This window comes from Lacerta agilis, chromosome 9 (assembly GCF_009819535.1).
Source record: "Lacerta agilis isolate rLacAgi1 chromosome 9, rLacAgi1.pri, whole genome shotgun sequence".
Classification (NCBI taxonomy): Eukaryota; Metazoa; Chordata; class Lepidosauria; order Squamata; family Lacertidae; genus Lacerta; species Lacerta agilis.
In genome coordinates this window covers 30463269-30481736 of record NC_046320.1, presented here as the reverse complement: position 1 = coordinate 30481736, position 18468 = coordinate 30463269, and the positions used below count along the sequence as shown (strand labels likewise).

General features: G+C 42.1%; 1 protein-coding gene across 1 annotated transcript in view; it reads left to right on the top strand.

Moving 5' to 3' along the window:
- PALLD (palladin, cytoskeletal associated protein) overlaps nt 1–18468 on the top strand; it is a 207587-nt gene that overhangs the window by 134017 nt on the left and 55102 nt on the right.

Here is an 18468-nt window from a genome sequence, read left to right as displayed (position 1 = left end):
ATGGACATAGGGAAACTCTTCAAATCATTCTCTAACACTGGGATGGGCATAAAACAGGCCGGTGAATCTACTTTTGTTTTTGCTTTTCAACAGAACCTTGAGGTCCTCCAACAGGGACAATGAGAAAAACAGTAGTCGGGGGGGGGTGAGCCCAATAATTGGTTTTCATTACTAGAAATGAGCTCAGAATCCATTCTGACATTCTCCCAAGCTGAATGGGAAAGTTGGGGCACCCTTTTGTTGCTGCTGATGCTTTAAAAAGGAAATAAATAAATCATAAATCTATTCCAAAGCATCCAGAGATCTGTCAGTAGATTGAGATCTACCTTTGGCCTCTTCTCTGTGAGAGTCCAATAGTACAGTACTCACTGTGTCTGGCTTCGTAGCAAATATGCATAGATCTTATTTTATAACGGCTTAACTGCAGCACTATTTATTTATTTAAAAGCATTTGTAAACTGCTTAATATTGGGGGGGGGGACACCTAAGTGGGTGTACAGGGTCAAAAAAGGCAATACAGTATTTCTCTGGAAAGCAAAGCAGTAATTCCCATTTTCATTAAACTAATGCCATACATTTCCTTTCTGCCACTCTCCCCTCTTGAAAAAAAAGGAGTATCGTGACACCTAACAAAATGTAACCTTTATCCCATGCCACTGTGAGAACCTGCAGCAAAACTCTTTCAGACACTGCCGTTTTAAAACGCACTAACAACACCACAAAACCCAGGCTGTTTCTTTCTCATGCCTGATTTATTAGAGATTTCTCTGTAATTTGTAATGGAAACAGACACAAAGGCACCGTGGAAAAGAGACTATTGCTAAAGCAGCCTGCTACTATCAGGACAGGAGCCCCTCATGGAGACCTTTAAAACATTCCAAAATCCTGCCTTCCTCTAAGGTGACCCTGAGAGAGCTTTAGCAGACTTGTGGCTAAGGAAGAGGAGCCCAGAAGAAATGAAAGACCCTGAGAGTATTCTCCCTTTTCCACCCCCGCTTTCAAACATTGCTTTTTAGCAACTGACTGCTTGGATTCCCGGGAACTTGGAAGGGACTCTTATTGTGAAACTGCAAGAGCTAGAAAGCTTTAGTGAAGAATCACTGAGTCATGAAGTTGGTGTTCTCTCCTCTGACTAATCTGTATATATCATTGAGTACCTGCTCAACTCCACTTCAGTTCCCAAAGTGCTGGTATTACTGCTGCAGCTGGTCTGCCTTACCGCTTCGTGGAGAGACGTTGCACACTGGTGTGAACTAGACGCAGGAAAGGTAAGATGAGAGGGTTTCTGTGTAGCAGTTCTGTGTGTGCCTTTTGTGTATCAGGTAAGTAAATAGGCTGAACAGGGAAGCTGTAGGATGGCTGATTGAATGCAGTTACATACATAGAATTGTGTAATGTGATCGTATATATTAGATAGTTGCACTGGGCTCTTCTCTGGACCGATTCTTTCTGTGTACCTTCCTGTATTAGTTAATCTTTCTGTAATTGGAGACATGCTTTGGCAGCCCTGCTTTATTTGCAGTCTTTGGCATCACTTTAGTTTTTTCAAGTCCAGTTGGGATGCCAGTGTGGCAGCAGCTGTTTCAGTCTAAGTCCATGTGTGATTTCTCACACATAGGCAGGGATTTTTTTTTGTTGGGGGGGGGATGCAACTTTTTCTTTTTGCACTTTTAAGGAAGATTATTCTTTTCATTTTAAAGCAAAAATACCACTGGGGAAAGCAGAAAAGGTCAGGGTAAGCATACTTTCCAGCATAAACAAGTTTGAAAGTTTCAGTGAGGATAGTAAAATCCAAAACACAGAAAGGGATATGTGCAGTTTTGAATTGAGGCCAATCTTCCAAACCATCCCGTGATTTAACAAATAGTACAGAAGTGTTTTGTCAAGTAAGTGGCCCATAACCTCAAGGATTTTTTTCTTTCTCATGCTTTTTCTCAAAGTGCAACAGGTCATTGGCAAACTCACAAAAGTGATGCAGGAACCTTTTGGTAATGTCAACTTGTGGACTCGTGCTGTTGGTTTGTTTTTGTCAGATCTCTCAAACTGAAAGTTGAGAGAAATTTGGTGTTGGTGGTACTCTTGCAATAGCTTTGTGAATTGCAGAGCAGCTGCCCTTATGGGTTCCTTCTTGCTTTCTGTCTGTCTGTCCATCTCGCTGACTGCTGTAGACATTTGTTTAAATGGTCAAACTGGACACAAAGTACGTGAAAGTTTCCTGGCAGCAGGCACCTAATTAAGAAGAATGCTGGGGAAAGTAAAACTTGACTCCCCCACCCACCCTCCTTTTTAAAATATAATGATGTGTTTACAGAAACTTGGAAAGCAAAGAGATGCATTGGTTTTCAAAGAGAAACCAGTGTCTGGTTTGGGAACATTTATATCTGTATTAGATGAAGGAATATGAAAAACTCCCACTCTAAAAATAGGAATGGGGATGTGTGTGTTTTTTAATTTAGAAGGCGTATGGATGAAGCAACAGATATTCTGTGTGTAGTGCTAGCTAGACCATGGTATGATTTAAACTGAGAAGCAAATTAGCAAATTAAACTGTAGTATTGAGTGGAGGGGATCTCTCTTTTGGACATTATGGGAATGATTGCAGTACTATCATCTAACAAAGAATGTTTAAGAGCACACACACACACACACACACAGCTGCATGATTTATGGATGGGGAGATGGGGAGGGGATTTGTGCTGTGTGTCTTACTGGCGTTTGGTTTTCCCTGATGGCCTCTGGGCAGATGAAAGAGCCTGTGATTAACTAGACAGATGCTAACCATGAAATGAGTAGGAAGAGTAACTGATAGTGTCTGTAATGTACTTCATAAGGAAACCTTTATCTTTTGGCAAATCTCTTGACCTCAAGAAACTTGTCTAAAAGTTTTACTGAGTCATTGGCAATTGCTCCTAAGCACGGAATGACTAAGAAAGTGTCCCCTTTGTGTGTGATTGCATGTAAGTTTTTATAACTCAGGGGTGTGTGTTTTTTAGTGGCTGGAGTTGGCTTAGTGTGAAAGATAAGAGAGGATTTATTTAGTCCAGTGACTTATCAATACTTCGATTATTATGAGAATGGTTGTTAGATGAAGAGGTCATTAAAACAAATGTACATTGAGTTGCATTCCGATGCAATGGGACAGTCCTATACATGTCTACTCAGAAGTAAGCCCTTTTGATTTCTGTTGAACTTACTCCCCCATGTTTATATAAGATTGCAGCCTAGCCACACTTTAGTTCCATTGGAATAATGGGATCTTAAATTAGCCCTTGACTAAAGCATAGCTAATTTAGTCTGGATCTAATCCACCTAGAAACGCATTGCAGTGCCATATGACCTGGTTGCCAGAAAGTTTCTGCGAGAAACAGGAAATATTGGTAGCCACTGCTGTGGAAACTAACATGAAATACTATCTTGCGGCTGTTGCTTTTATTTAAATCAAGAAATAAAACTTTCAGTTTGGTTTTCTAATGCAAAATAAATGGCTAGTTCTAAAATCATTACAGATGGAAACTGAAGGTCTATGCAGACTTGCATCTACCAGTGAAGTTTGATTTAGAGTTTTTAGTAAATGCAACACTCAATTATTGAATTGGCATATTTATCACAAGATTATACATTTCAGCAGCCAATATGCTGAATGGTTTGATGGATAGCTTGTTCATTGTGGTGTTGGAAAATCTAAAAGTGCAACCACATAAAAATGCATATTACATCTAAAGTGTGTGGAGAGAGTTGCACCAGCAGCAACTGGAAAAGTGAAAGCAGCATGGGTAATCTCCTACCCAGTGATGAGTGTGTCATTGAAATGTCTGATCGGAAAGTTTGGATGTTTGGAGTCTTATGTTTATAGACTACTTTTATGGAGAGGACCACAATATTATTTATTGCCCCAGTAGAGAAGACCTTGTCCTGCAATGCCACCCAGATAGTGGAGCCATGCAGAGCAGAGGCTCAGAGGAAAGTCTCAAACATATGGGGCTGGGTGATCTTAAAAAGTATTGAGTATTCTAGATCATTTATGGAATTAATAAATGTACTGTATTTTTTCGTATATAAGACTATATTTCCCCCCAAATTTTTTAAGTTTAAAATTGGGGGTCGTCTTATGCATGGAAAAATACGGTGTGCACGTTTTAGGGTGTGTCTTATAGACAGTAGAAAGCTGAATAGGATAAGCAGAACAATAACAAATACTTGCTCATTTTTGTTTTTAAATGACTACCTTAAAGATGTGCAGTGGAACCTCAGTTTTCGATCATCTTGGCTGCCAAAAGTTTTGGAAGCCAAAAACCAGGAAGTGAATGTTTCCGTGTTCAAACATGCCTTGGAAGTTGCACGGCTTCCAAGGCGCATTTCTCAATTTTCACCCATAGACTTTGCTGACAGCCCTTTGACCCTTGGTTTTTGAACGTTTCGGAAGTCAAATGGTCTTCCAGAATGGATTATTATTGAAAACCAAGATTCTACTGTACTTGCATGTTCACTGACTGGTACGTCACAAGTGAATTGTGCAAAAAGGATATCAGTTGTACCTGCATTGCACCCAGAGACAAGTACCTTCTTTTCAGTTCAGCCTTTCAGCAGGCAGCATGCATGGGAAATGGGCTGTACAGTTTCAAACTTCATCTATTATTTGTCCTACGATTAAACAAATGGACATCAAAGATATGCTAAGTCTTTCATTGGATTGCTACCAAAGAAACATCTAACCAGTTTCATTTTACAGCTAAGATTACTGAATCAATCCTCATCTGTTGCGTTATTCATATGGTATCAGATGCATTTGAACTTTACATAGCTTAACTCCCTTTTTGAGGTATTTGCCTTCTCTGACGAGAAAGACGGTTGTATTGGACATACAGAACCCTGCATGTGAAAAATGTTTTACGTGTAAGTTTCAATTGCACAGATGGTTGCCAAATTTTAATGTGTTTGTCCAGTGCAAACAAAAGCCCATACACAGGCTTCCATCAGGCTTCAAGCTGGGAAATGCACTTGCAGTGAGGCAGAGCATGCAGGAACCATGTGCATGCACACACTTCTGTACAGAGTACCATGCCTGCCATTTACAGCACCACATATGCCCATCATGTCACAAAATAGCTCATGGGAGATAAGTTTTGTTGTTAAACTGATATAAACCTTTCTAAGATTGTCCGGTAGATACACCTACGTCTCTAAATCACAATTAGCCTTTGGATAAGGCTACCAGATCAGCAGTTCAATTAAAAAAGGTAAAGGTAAAGGTTAAGTCCAGTCGTGGACGACTCTGGGGTTGCAGCGCTCATCTCTCTTTACAGGCTGAGGGAGCCGGCGTTTGTGTGCAGACAGTTTTTCCGGGTCATGTGGCCAGCATGAATAAGCTGCTTCTGGCGCAATGGAACAGCGAAACCAGAACAGCACACATAAACGCCGTTTACCTTCCCACCAGAGCGGGACCTATTTATCTACTTGCACTTTTTTTGGCGTGCTTTCGAACTGCTAGGTTGGCAGGAGCTGGGACCGAGCAACGGGAGCTCACCCCGTCGCGGGGATTTGAACCACCGACCTTCCAATCGGCAAGCCCAAGAGGCCCAGTGGTTCAATTAGAACAAATCAATTGCTAGATTTAGTACATGTGTTTTGATTTTTGGCCTCCAGAAACAAACGTGAAAGACAGGCTCTGGGCCCCAGCTGAGGATAGGTGCTAAACCTGCCCATGATGACATCAGTGTCTGGTCAAGTTGTGCTCTCAGTCTCATCTATGTCCCAGAGTACAGGTTCTTTGTTTTTGTTTAACTTGGGTCCTAACACTGAGAACAGAGTCCCTTGCCCATCAGTATAATCCCACCCTCTTCATATTCTCAAAATCTCTTCTCCCCCCCCCCCCATTTTTTGGTGTGATCCAATTCTGGGAACTGTCTTTCATATTTGTAGATAAGGTGGATGTATAACTTTTGGTAATTCATGTGTGCTTCCTCCAAGAGATCTGCCTCTTTACCTCTAAGCCAAGTATATTTTCTGTTTCCTTGGCAAGCAAGAGCTCTCTGCATGTTTCCATGCTAGGTTTTTAACTTCTGATGCTAAGGGCTGCACCTGGAACCTTACTGCATCAGCAGAACTATGACTCTGTACCCTAGTTTTGGGATACTTTCAAGAGCCTAACTAGATGTGACTGATCTCTCAAAGGGTGGGTTTTTTGGGGGGGAGGGGTGTTTGGCAGTACTAATTGAAGCTGCATGGTGATTTATGTTAGCTGTTGTGCTAGCAGATGCGGTTAGCCATCTCTCTCACTTTACCCATTTACCAACACATTTAGTGTAACTGTATTGCAGTTAAGGGCTCTCTCTCTCTCTCTCTCTCTCTCTCTCTCTCACACACACACACACACACACACTTTTTAAGTCACTCCCTAACCCAAAGCTATTGTTTGTCTCATAGGACAAAACATATATACACCTATATCTTCTGCCCTTTAAGGCAAATAGCAGTTTTGGTGAAGCAAATTTGATTAGTGACTTTTGCCCATACTTGAACACTCTTTCCTACTGGTGACTTCATTGTGTACCAGGTCAGAGAACCCTTTTGAATGCAATGCAGTTGATTGTATAAAAGCTACTTGGCCTGAGGCTGGCATCGTCTTTAAAATTGGGCACACTGTTTGGAATGTGAGTATTAATCTGTCTATAGCACTACCACCTACACAAGTCTAAGATGCCAGAAAACACCAGTATCTTGTGTGTGTGTGTGTGTGTGTTTGCGTTTGCTTGCACACACGGCCTTTCCTTCACTGTGTGTTGAAAACTGTGCAGTAACTGATGGGCTATTAAGGAAACATGTGATCAGAGAATGAGTCCGACGTGGGTTCCAAATAGGAAAAGGGAACCCATTTATTGAGGAAACCAATTTATTATGGGAAATCACTGCTGTGTTTAAAAAGAAATTCCTTTCTTTTATGAAATATGTGTTCTGTGAAGTCATACTAATGTGGAGGGTATTTAAGAGTACTGTATTGTTTTGATTACCGGCACCTCGGTATTAAATGCTATTTCTTGGAAATGTCTTAATTGATGGTCTTTTAACAAAGGGCTTGCCTGCATGGCTGAATTTTAAGTGACTTTAGTAAACCACCAGCATATCAAATCAGTCTACACTGCAAGCATATTGGAATTGCCAAACACACCACTGTAAGTTCTATAGCTCAAACTGTACTTACTTCCCTGTTGTTGTTTAGCACATAAACACAGGGAAGACAGATGCTCCAGATTTAAATGCAACACTGTTCTGAGTGTGATGGGCATTGTGTTCAGGAAATAGTGATCTATCTGTTTTATCCTTCCCTGCTTTAATGCTTTATACACTTAAAGTACCTAGGCCTATACAATTATGTGTAACAGCATGTGAACAAGTTGCCATCTGAACAACTTTACCCATGAATAAACATGTACAGTAGTACCTCGGTTTACAAACTTAATCAGTTCTGGAAGTCCATTCTTAAGCCGAAACCATTCTTAAACCGAGGCACACTTTCCCATATGAGGCCTCCCGTCGCCAGTGCCCTTCCACCATTCGGCTTCCATTCTTAGACTGAGGTAAAGTTCGCAAACCAGGACACTACTTCCGGTTTTGCGGAGTTTGTAAACAGGGCTGTTCTTAAACCGAGGTACCACTGTATATTAACTTATTATATCATTTTCAATGCATTAAAATTATATCATTTTCAATGCATTAAAATGAATATACTCCTATTTTAAATGAAAATAATAATCTCATTAATCGAGAATATTCTCCAAAAGATTATTCTCGAGAATTTAACATCACTAAAGGTGCATGTGTCTGAATTCTCATAGAATTAGGAAGAGACATCTAAGGTAACCTAGTCAACTCCCCTGATGATGCAGGAAATTCACTATGATTAGCACCCTTGGTATTCCTATTCTATTGTATTTCTCTCCCACCTTTTATCCAAGGTGGCATACACACAGTCCTTCTCCCCCTTCCCATGTCATCTTCACAACAACCCTGTTACACTGAGAGTGAGTGACTTGCCTAGTTGAGTGTGTAACTGGACACAGCGCTCCAGGAGAGGTCTCACTGTCACCAAATCAGAGTGGTACCATTAGTTCTAATGAAGTAGGTACTCCAGTTTCGTTGATGCAGCCTACAACTGCATTGGCCTCCCCACCCTGCCGGCGCTGCATTGCGTTGCCTTTCCCCCCTATCCTGTCCTTTCTTCCAAAGGAGCCCAGGGCAGCAAATAGCAAGGCATAAAAATACACTTTCTTTATTTCGTTCTCTGTTCTGTCAAGATCATCTAGAATCCTGTTTCAGTCTTCTAGTTTGGTCTACAAACTTAAGAGCATCACCTCTGCTCCTTTGTCCAATCGGGAAGTAACTTAGAAGGGCATTGCCATGAATGGGAAATAGTAGTGGCATTTTTGTAGTGGCAGCTGTTACCCATTGGGAGGGCAATGGTAGGAGGAACCAGAACCAATTACAGGTGGAGCCAATTCTAGGCTTGTCCCCATCTTCTTCCCTGTAAGGGCAGAACTGAGATTAAGCAGAAGAAAGATGATAACCAAGGTAGGTTTCTCTCTCTCTCTCTCTCTCTCTCTCTCTCTCACACACACACACACACACACACACACACACACACACACCGGTACTGATTGTATGAAGGTAGACAGGTGAGGGAAGTCTGCAGGCAGACTTAGGTTGTTGAGATAGTGCCCCATTCAGTCTAATAAACCAGGCTCCACTGGTATTTTCTCTAAATCTTGAAAGTAGACTTTCTGTCTCTGAAGAGCAAGAAATAAACTGGAAAAGACAATTGGCATCACATCACTTTGAAGATGCTCAAGGTAGTAGGGCAAGTCCGCTAGTCACCCTTCCAGGAGTGGCTCTGGAGTGATAGAGATTCTGGAACAGAAAGAGACTTATTCCACTGTGAACAGCAGAAGTCCTTCTTTTAAAGGTTAAGAAACAGGCCTACCCTGTCTCCTCTCTGATAAAGGCCCACCTGTGCAGGACCCTCTGGGTAGCACGGGGTCTGGACCTATGCCTCCTTGTTCAGCCCTAGTGGCACCAGTGCATGTATAAAAAATGTTAAATACCATACCACCCTATATGTCTATAAATCCAAATTGGGCATCCAGAAATGCAAGGAGCTTAAACAAAGGGGCTTAAGGGCACAGATCAATATTCCAGTTTTTTTAGGTCTTTTGTAGTGAGGTGTGTGTGTGGAGGGGCCCTTTGTTGCACGTGAAATGTAGCTTGGGTGTTGCCTGTTACATCCTAGCTTGCACTGATACCTGACTGCTTCTACAGTCATACCTTGGAAGTTGAACAGAATCCGTTCCAGAAGTCCGTTTGACTTCCAAAATGTTCAGAAACGAAAGCGCAACTTCTGATTGGCTGCAGGAAGCTCCTGTAGTCAATCGGAAACCGCGCCGGACATTTGGCTTCTGAAAATCATTGGCTTCTGAAAACAGTCACTTCCAGATTTTGATCGTTTGGGAGCCGATTTGTTTGGGAGCCAAGGCGTTCAAGATCCAAGGTACAACTGTAACTTGAACTGCATGTGGCTTGCTGCAAGTAATGCTGAAATCTGGAAAAGTCTACCTTTTGAAAGGTTTTAATTATTTGTATAAATCTTCTAAGGACAGTGCTCACTGTCTAAGCAGCCCTTTGGTCCACTTCACATGTAGTCAAGAGCCAGTGTGGCATAATGGTTAGTGTGGGACCTGGGGTTTCAATTCCCCCCTCAGCCATGAAGCTCTTTGGATGACCTTGGGCAAATCACTGTCTCTTAACCTAACCTACCTCACAGGGTTGTTGTGAGGATGAAATGGGGAAGGCAACGACCATGTACACCACCTCAAGCTCCTTGGAAGATATGTCAAGCTTAATATTCACACAAAATAAAGACTTCCTGTACAGCATCTTTGGGATAGTTCAAAATGTGATTTTTCTTTCTGGCTGCTATATATAGAAAGCAAACTAGTGTAATCCACTGTTAAAATAGAAGAGAGGGGAGAAGCCAGTTGCATTTTTTCCATTACAGTTCATTTTAACAGATGTTTTCTGTTCCTTCCCCACTCGCCCCCCCCCCCCAGCCATGACAAACATACCAAGGGAGAAGTCTTCAAGCTCAGCAAGGAACTGTAGCAACACTGCACAGAACAATAGTTGCATCATCTATCACTAATCACAATTTAGGTCCAAGTTTTGTTTCAACTTAAGTCTTGATTGATGTGTTATAAACATAGTTTTACTATTATTTATATCAGTGTTTTGAGAATAACACCAAATTGCTCTTCATACTCGGGAACATTCCTGGAACCGCAAACAAGATCTTTTGAAACTAAGATAGCAACAGAAGCTTGGGTATAGTTTTCAGTGGAAAGTGGAGCAAGCTGTTCTCCTATATATTTCATTATACCAAGGGTAAAGTTGACCTCAATTAAAACTCAGTTAACCTGTAACTATGAGAGGGAACAATGGGAAGCTTCTGCTTCTAGCTAACAGGAAAGGATAATTTGCTGCTCAGTCTTATGAGTGGATTGTTCAGCATGGATGCACCAAGTAGCCCCACTTCTAGCATCTGCGCAAACATCAGTGTCAATGGAGTATTTGCACATTCAGTTCCACGCCCAAGGGCTTCTCTAGAACCAAGAGGGTTCCAGTTTGCTTGGAAGCCTTCATGCATTACAGCTGCATGTGCAAGGCTGAGGTGGTATAGGATGGGGGACATTCAGTGTGTCGCTACTCCCATGTTCGGCAATGGAAGCAATATTGCAATGGTTTGCTTTATGCATGGATTTCAAACCATGGTTTGGTGCTGCTGAGTAAAATAGATGGTTGTCCAAACTTCTGATTTTGAAGAAAACAGATTGCTGTGTAGATTGGTAGCTCCCTGTGTGTTACTTTTCTTATGGGGACACAGGTGGCGCTATGGTCTAAACCCTTGCCGATCAGAAGGTCGGCAGTTCGAATCGCCACGACGGGGTGAGCTGTTGCTTTGTCCCAGCTCCTGCCAACCTAGCAGTTCGAAAGCACACCATTGCAAGTAGTTAAATAGGTACCACTGCAGCAGGAAGGTAAACAGCGTTTCCGTGCGCTCTGGCTTCCATCACAGTGTTCTGTTGTGCCAGAAGCGGTTTAGTCATGCCACATGACCCGGCAAGCTGTCTGTGTTCAAACGCTGGCTCCCTCAGCCTGAAAGCGAGATGAGCGCCGCAACCTCATTGTCGCCTTTGACTGGACTTAACCGTCCATGGGTTCTTTACCTTTTACCTTTACTTTTGTTATGAAAAATCTTCCTACTCCATACCGAAGAGTATAATGTAAAAATAACTGATTTGGTAAGACTTTTCGTACCTCAGCTCATCAAATAAAACTTTCCCTTGACTGATTTAACATTTCCTGAAACACATTGGAAACCACCAGTCTCTTTTGCTGTAGTTGTTGTTCCTTTTGTGCATTGCTTACGGCTATAGTTGAACCCCTATTTTCGTGTGAGGATTGCCATTTTCTCACCTTGTGCTCAGAGGAAGGCGATGAGAGAGTGTATGACCCCAAGGCTTATCATTGCTGGTTACTGAACATCCACACCATGGTCTCTAGCCATACACTGGAGGATTGTCTGAATCTGGCCTATGCTTCCAGTGGTCAAATTATAATGAGACAGAGATTGTGAACAGATCTTCCATCTCTCTAAATTTACCTCATATTTAACAGGATCTGCCCAGAGTGGTTTAATACAAAGCACTGAGAGATGTGTTTTATTTTTTTTCCCTAGTTCTCTCCCCACCCCCATATAAATTGCTTCCCCTCCCCAAGCTGCAACCCCTAATGGAACAAATAGCTGTTGGAGGGGAGATTACATTGGGAAAATGGCATGTGGGATGGGTTATCCTCCCAACATTGTGGCACCAGTTAATTAGTAAGGGGGGGCATTGCTACTTTAAAATAATTTTAAATGGATTGGGCATCACCCATGTCTTGTCTAATTTGGCTGCAAGACTGAAACCCAGAATAGTATTCGAACTTTATTCATTGATTTCCTTAAGTAGCAATATCTAGGTAGGGAAGCAAAAGCTGTCTTCACACTGACCTTGGGCATTTTATGTACCGAGACAGCTAATTTGGTTCTGTGAATCATAAGATGAATAGCCAATGCTGCTTTTGACTTGCCAGAGTAATTGTTTTTCCTGTCTCCCCGTCCAGCAAAAACCAGTTCCAAAGTGTTAGGCTTCATCAATCCTGGAGGTCAAGGGTCAGTCTGCAGGCCAAGCCTTTCTCCTTTCCCCCTCCTTTAACTGTAACTCATCTGTTAGCCTGGAAACCTATGACAGCGGTCTTCCAAATCTAACCTCAGACTCCTGCCTGATAGAGGCTGATATAAACTTCTAAAATGGAAAACATACCTTGGTACCCAAATGTTTCCTGTTTTCTCTGATCAGTTGAAAGTTATTTATTGGTTTATAATGAGACTTGTATTCTGTAAGATGCCTCCAGTGAAATCTGTAGCTCTTTACATTTCCCAAAATAAGGAACTTAAGTAGCCTAGACTTGCTTGGCATTTTCTGTGTGGTGATGCTTAGATAAAATAGCAGTGCTGGAGAAAATAGCACACAAATGCATTTCTCTTAACATGGTCTTGAAATCAGACTTTCCATTGCTGAAAATGAATGGCAAATGCTAAATGTATAGCTATTTAGAAAGTTTACACTTGAGATGTGGGAGAAACATGGCATGTCAACTTGGCATCCATGATTATTGGACATCAGTATGATCCTAAGCATGTTCACACAGAAGTAAACCCTGATGTTTCCAATTCAGTTGTAAAATGCTAAAAGCCTTAAGCAGATTCTCTTGTTAGTTTTGTGTTACAACAAGAGCTTTAGAAGTTCTAAATGTTCTAATTGCAAAGAAAATTACTTCTGTCCTTTTAAATTCTGTTTCTGATTAAGACATTAGCCTTTCAAAATGATCCTTTCGGAGAACTTAAATGGAGACACTGAAGCAAATTGTTGGTTGGAGAGAGGTTTCCTATTAAGGAAGAGTGATGTAATGCCAATGGAATACAGCCAGCTTCTCTCCACTCATTTTATTTATATTAGCTGCATACCAGAGAAAGATACCCCAACAACATGAGTGCTGCTCACTATATTTAGTCAGGCTAGTTTAGTAATTCCAGGAGGTTATGTTTATATGCAATGGAAATAATTATATAAAGGTATTTTGAGCATCTTAGTTCAATCAAACGGGTTTAAGCAAAAAAAAAATGCTTTTTTTTAAAAAAAAAGGATCATAAAATTGGGGTGGTATTTGGGGCTGTATGTCTTGAGGCATTTAAAACAGTAATCCCCTTGACTAATGCTTCCATCAGCTCTTAATACAACATCTTTCTTTTTCTGTGCTTCAACTCCTTAGCATTATTTGTAGTTAGAAGTTAACCTTGCCTCTAATAGAGGCTAATGAACCAATCCATCTTTCAGTGTCGTATAAAATTGATTGTGGATTTAAATTTCACTTCGCGTTATGGGAATACGCTTGCACCAGGCTGGAGTTTGTGTACCCCACCCTCCTCTTGCTCAGTGCTCGCAAGGAGACTGAAAGTTTTCGCTTTCACTTTAGAATTAACAAAAATCCCTGTGGCTGCCCAACTTCAGGAGCTGTGAGCTGTTGCTTAAAACAATCAAGAATCCAGCCACAGTTTGATATCCTGGTTGGTTAATTAACCCTAATTGGAACAAATCGCAGTTCAGACACCATGGGGAACTCTGGTTAGTTCTAAACTGAAATCTTTATGTATTTTCCTCATGCATGCAAAAAAGTGAGGGAGACACCATAGTTTAGTAGTAAAATACATACTTTGCTTTGCAGAAGGTCTGTAGTTCATTCTCTGCCATCTTGGACTTGGGAAGTTTGCCTGTTTGAAAACCCCGGAAAGCTGCTGCCAGTTAGTGCTGGCAATATGTAATTTGGGCAAGCTTTTTCTATAATGTTAAATCATAATTCAGCATTATATCTGCACCAGGCCTTGGTCTGATTTGCGAATTATAATTTCCACCTCCCAGAGTTTAAATGGATGTATAATTCACTGCAGGGGATTTGGGGATTGCTGATGTTCAGCCTTGGGAAGAGTGTTTCAGTTCTCTTTCTTAATGCGTTCTAGACAATAGGTTTCTGTCACCACAACCCTGTGGCAAGCTTAACCAAAACCACAACTGCTGAATCTCTCCATGCTTTGCAGCTATAAAAACACATCATTTACCTGTGAGCATTCCTGGGCAAATGTATCATTACCCAATCAATTCCCTTGTGCGCTACAAGTAAAGGGAAGTGGTTTGCTCAAACCCCACCAGCCTGGCTATGATGGCCCCTCTTGCTTTTCCTAATTGCCTTTTGTTCTACCTGATGACTTTTACAAACACTGTTTTTCTTGCTGACAACAGTATTTCTGCTTTGCAGTGGTTTTATTTTACCAGGGAACAGTCTTGTGCAGGGCTGCAGGCACTTCTCAGAATCCAACACTGGACAAAGGGAATTCATTTGTTCTCTGCACTAGGGGAAAATGTATATGTTGCTCACTTAGTTACGTGGGTTGCTTTATTTCAAGATCTCCCAAGATGGTTTGCCATGTGGTATGGGGACACTATTTCAGACATTTACACAATACATGGGATATATTGTGTCAGTTACCTGATGTTGGTAGGATACGCTAAGGAGGAGTCACCCACATAATAACTTGAAATGAAGAAGACAAGCAGTGAGGCAAGACAGTCCTGATTCAGTACTTGGAATGTGATTTCTCAGACCTGCTCAAGTCAATACACGCAAACCTTTGTGCTAGGAGCTTCCAGGGGTGAAGCAAGTTTCCCTGCAGAACCATGAGCAATTGTTAGAGGAAGTGTGAGCCGTTCCAGCCCCAGCCCCCTGTCTTTCTGCATCACCCAAGAGGTCAGGTTCCACCTCATTTTGGTATTCCAGTACCTGTGGGCTTCACCATTTGCGCTAATTGATCATGTTTGTCTGGTGTGGGGGGAGTGATCCCCCCCCTGAATGTTTGGCAGAAACCAAGCTGAGAATCAAGAGTTCTTTGTCCTGCAGCGAGGGCTAGGATAAGTACTGTGCAAAGGTTTTGCTGCGTAAACCTGATTGGCACGGGGTTGGACTGGATGACCCTCGGGGTCCCTTCCAACTCTACAATGCTGTTGTGAGTCTGTGGTTACATAGGAAAGGAACAGGTTATAAGGTGCAGCTGGTACATTAGAGGTATAGATAGATGGCTAAGTGCAAACTATATTGATACAACAAGTGATATGCCCCTCTCACTTTCCTTTTGAAGAGCGAGGTGGACAAAGCTGATAGCATGGCAAGCAGCCAGTGTCCCGGGACATAGCATGCAAACAGGCGCTCCTTTGAATGAGTTGGGTCTGTGAGGCTTGTTCATGCTGCTGCTGGTGTCTCCATGTCCTTGGAGATGGAGATGGTCTCTGTGCCAGTTAAGCATCCAATTTCACTCTGTCACCTTCCTCAAAGGTGGAAGCTCTTCACTGACAGGAGGGATGCGCCAGGCCCACTTCGCAGCAGGAGGTATCTGACTCAGGGTGTCACCATGGTGGAACACTCCTCTGCCAACCTGCTTAGTCCCTCCCCTGATCCCGCTCTCCGTTCCCTAGACTCCTCCCCCCCTCACCAAGGTTAGAGGCTTCTGGAGTTGCCTTTTTCACTTCCCCCATCCTCCTAACCACCCACCCCAGGGGCATCAATCTCCAAATCCCTGAGCTCTGCCCATTCTTCCTTAGAATCAAACCATCCTTTCCATGATATATCTCCATGGGATTCATGACAGTAGCTTTACAACCTTGCATTCTGTGCTTTTTTTTTTTTACTGGATACACAAAATTGCTCCTTTTTGAATTAATGTAGAAGATCTGCAGCCATCCATAGTCTTGCAGTTGCTGAAACGGGTTGGAAATCCCCAGTTCACCCATAAGTATGTATCAAAGGGAATCATAGCTAAATGGGATAACAAGACTGCTTAGGTGCTCCTGAAGAGGCTTCTGCTGGGAACATGAAGCTCAATGCGTTTGATCTCTTGTCTATTGGTGAACCCATCCCATTCTCCGCATTTGCATCCTTTTTTATTTTTTTGAACAAGAATTTTACATCTGCAGGGGCAGGGGAAGCGCCTGACCCAAAGAAATACACTAGAACAAAATTTTAGAATCTGTGTTGTCTAGAACAGAGATGGGACACTAGTAGCCCTCCAAGACTTTATTGGAGTCCAGCTCCTTTAATCCCTGACAACTGGCCATGCAGACTGGGGAATTGATGGGAGTTGAAGCCCAGCATAATCTGGAGAGCCACAGATTCCCCATTCTTGCTGGGGAGAAAGGAAGAGTTGCACAGGTCTCAGACCCTTCTTTCGCTGGCCATTTGGTAGTACACAGGTCTTGAGAAAGCAGAGAATTGCAAGGGGCTAGACTAGATGGCTCTCAGGGTTCCTTTCCACTCTACAGTTCTATGATTCTATGATCCTTCTTGGGATGTCTAGTTAACATGGCTGTGTGTGTGACCTGCACAAAAAGCAGAAAGATCTTTTGCAACTGACAAGGGGCCATTCAAAATCATTCTGCCTTTCCTTCACATCTGAGAAGTACAGCAGAATTATGGATCTGTTGGCAAGCATATATGAGGTATTCCTAGAGATAACGAGATGCAGCAGCCCTGTCAAGATGTACTGTAGATACTTTTTTCCACTCATTCAGTTGAAGCAGTTCACGAGGGAAGCAGATCATGCTGCTAAATACTGACAAGTATACTTTAGGTCAGCCAGGAGTCGAAACAACCAATTTCCTTTTAATTATAAAGCATACTAAACAAGCTAATTTCTCCCCTCTTCTGGTAGGGTTCATGCTAATTTCAAATCCCAAATTAAATTCTTACCAAAAGAGTAGATTTAAGAATATCCCAGCCTTAGTATTTCTGTTACCAGGTTCCAAAGGACTAAATATCTCCTATAGGATTATAGCAGCTGACATAGCTAACATATGAAGTATTTCCTGGACGGCATACAAACACAGATGATGTGCAATCATTTCTTGTTTAACAGAAAATTCCTATCTGAACTAAAAAAGAACCAAACATCACTTTAACCTGCTTTTCTGTTGAACCACTCCCCCAAAATACTATGGGGAGAGCTAAAGCATGGGACATGCAGTGGGGATTCAAATTGCTGTGTTGTGCCTTGTTGGTGTGTCCCTTTATAGTCTGTATTGTGGTTATATGATTCAGCCTTCCCTAGCCCAGTGCCCTTCAAATGCTTTGGACTATGACTTCCATCCGCTCGTATAGCAGCACTTGGAATACCCATAAATGCTAAATCTTAAAGACCGTGGGCTTCTTTGGATAATGGCATTAACAATTATAGTGCCTGGATATAGCTGTAGTAGAAAAAAGATATGTGGACTGGGTGATAAAATACGTTGCTTTTTGTTTGGGTTAAAAAAAACAGACATTCATTGAATAAAATGGGTGTCAAAGATATCTCACAATGTACAGCCAAAAAAAAAAAAAAAGGAGTACAGTAAGTCTGCAACTTGCACGCTTTTAACTTATGTGCATTCAGGTTTACCCAGAAAATTAAAAGGGGGTGAGAAAGGTGCAGGGTTCTGTGAAAAATGACTTTGGCAATCCCACCCACTATTGAACCCAATGGGTTTTGACTATACGCAGTTTTGGCTTTAGGTGCAATCCCTGGAACATAGCCTCTGTGTAAGTTGTGGGCCTGCTTCATTCCACATTTGTTACCCGCCCTATGACCTTTACTACCTACAGAGATGAGAATTGTTCAGAATATCATCCACATTCACTCATACAACTGAAACAGGGTCTGCATATCAAAATGTAGCTCTTCATCAGTTTCTGTAGTCCACTGGCACTTTTCCTCATTCCTGTTACAGGTGGCTCACCTAGTACAAGCTGGCTATTGAGCCCTTTTTTCTGCACAAGGGAGTGACGGCAGTGCACAACCTGGAAGGACTCTTCATAAATGGTTCACACCTTTTAAAAACTGTTTCTTATGACCTACCTTATCATACTTCATCATTAAAGGTGATGCTCTCCTGGTCACCATGATTGTGCTTGTTGCCATAGTGAGAGAGGGGGGGGGAGAGAATGCCCTGGGTGTTTCCAGCTTCCCTCCCAGTTTTGGAGCTGCAGTGGTGAGTGGAGATTATTCCAGCAGTTGTGTGGCACTGTTGGCTCCAAGAGGTGCATAGCAGCCTCCTCCTGAAATGTGCTAATTGGATTTTGCACTACAGCCACATAAAGTCACAATTCTGCTTCCCTCTACTACCTAAAAGGTCTGTACACCTTCCCAGCCCCATTTCAGTGATGAAACCTCCCATTGCCTTGCCACCCGATACCAGGAGCCTGTGAGTTTCACACATAAGAGTAATGGTGGTGTTTTCC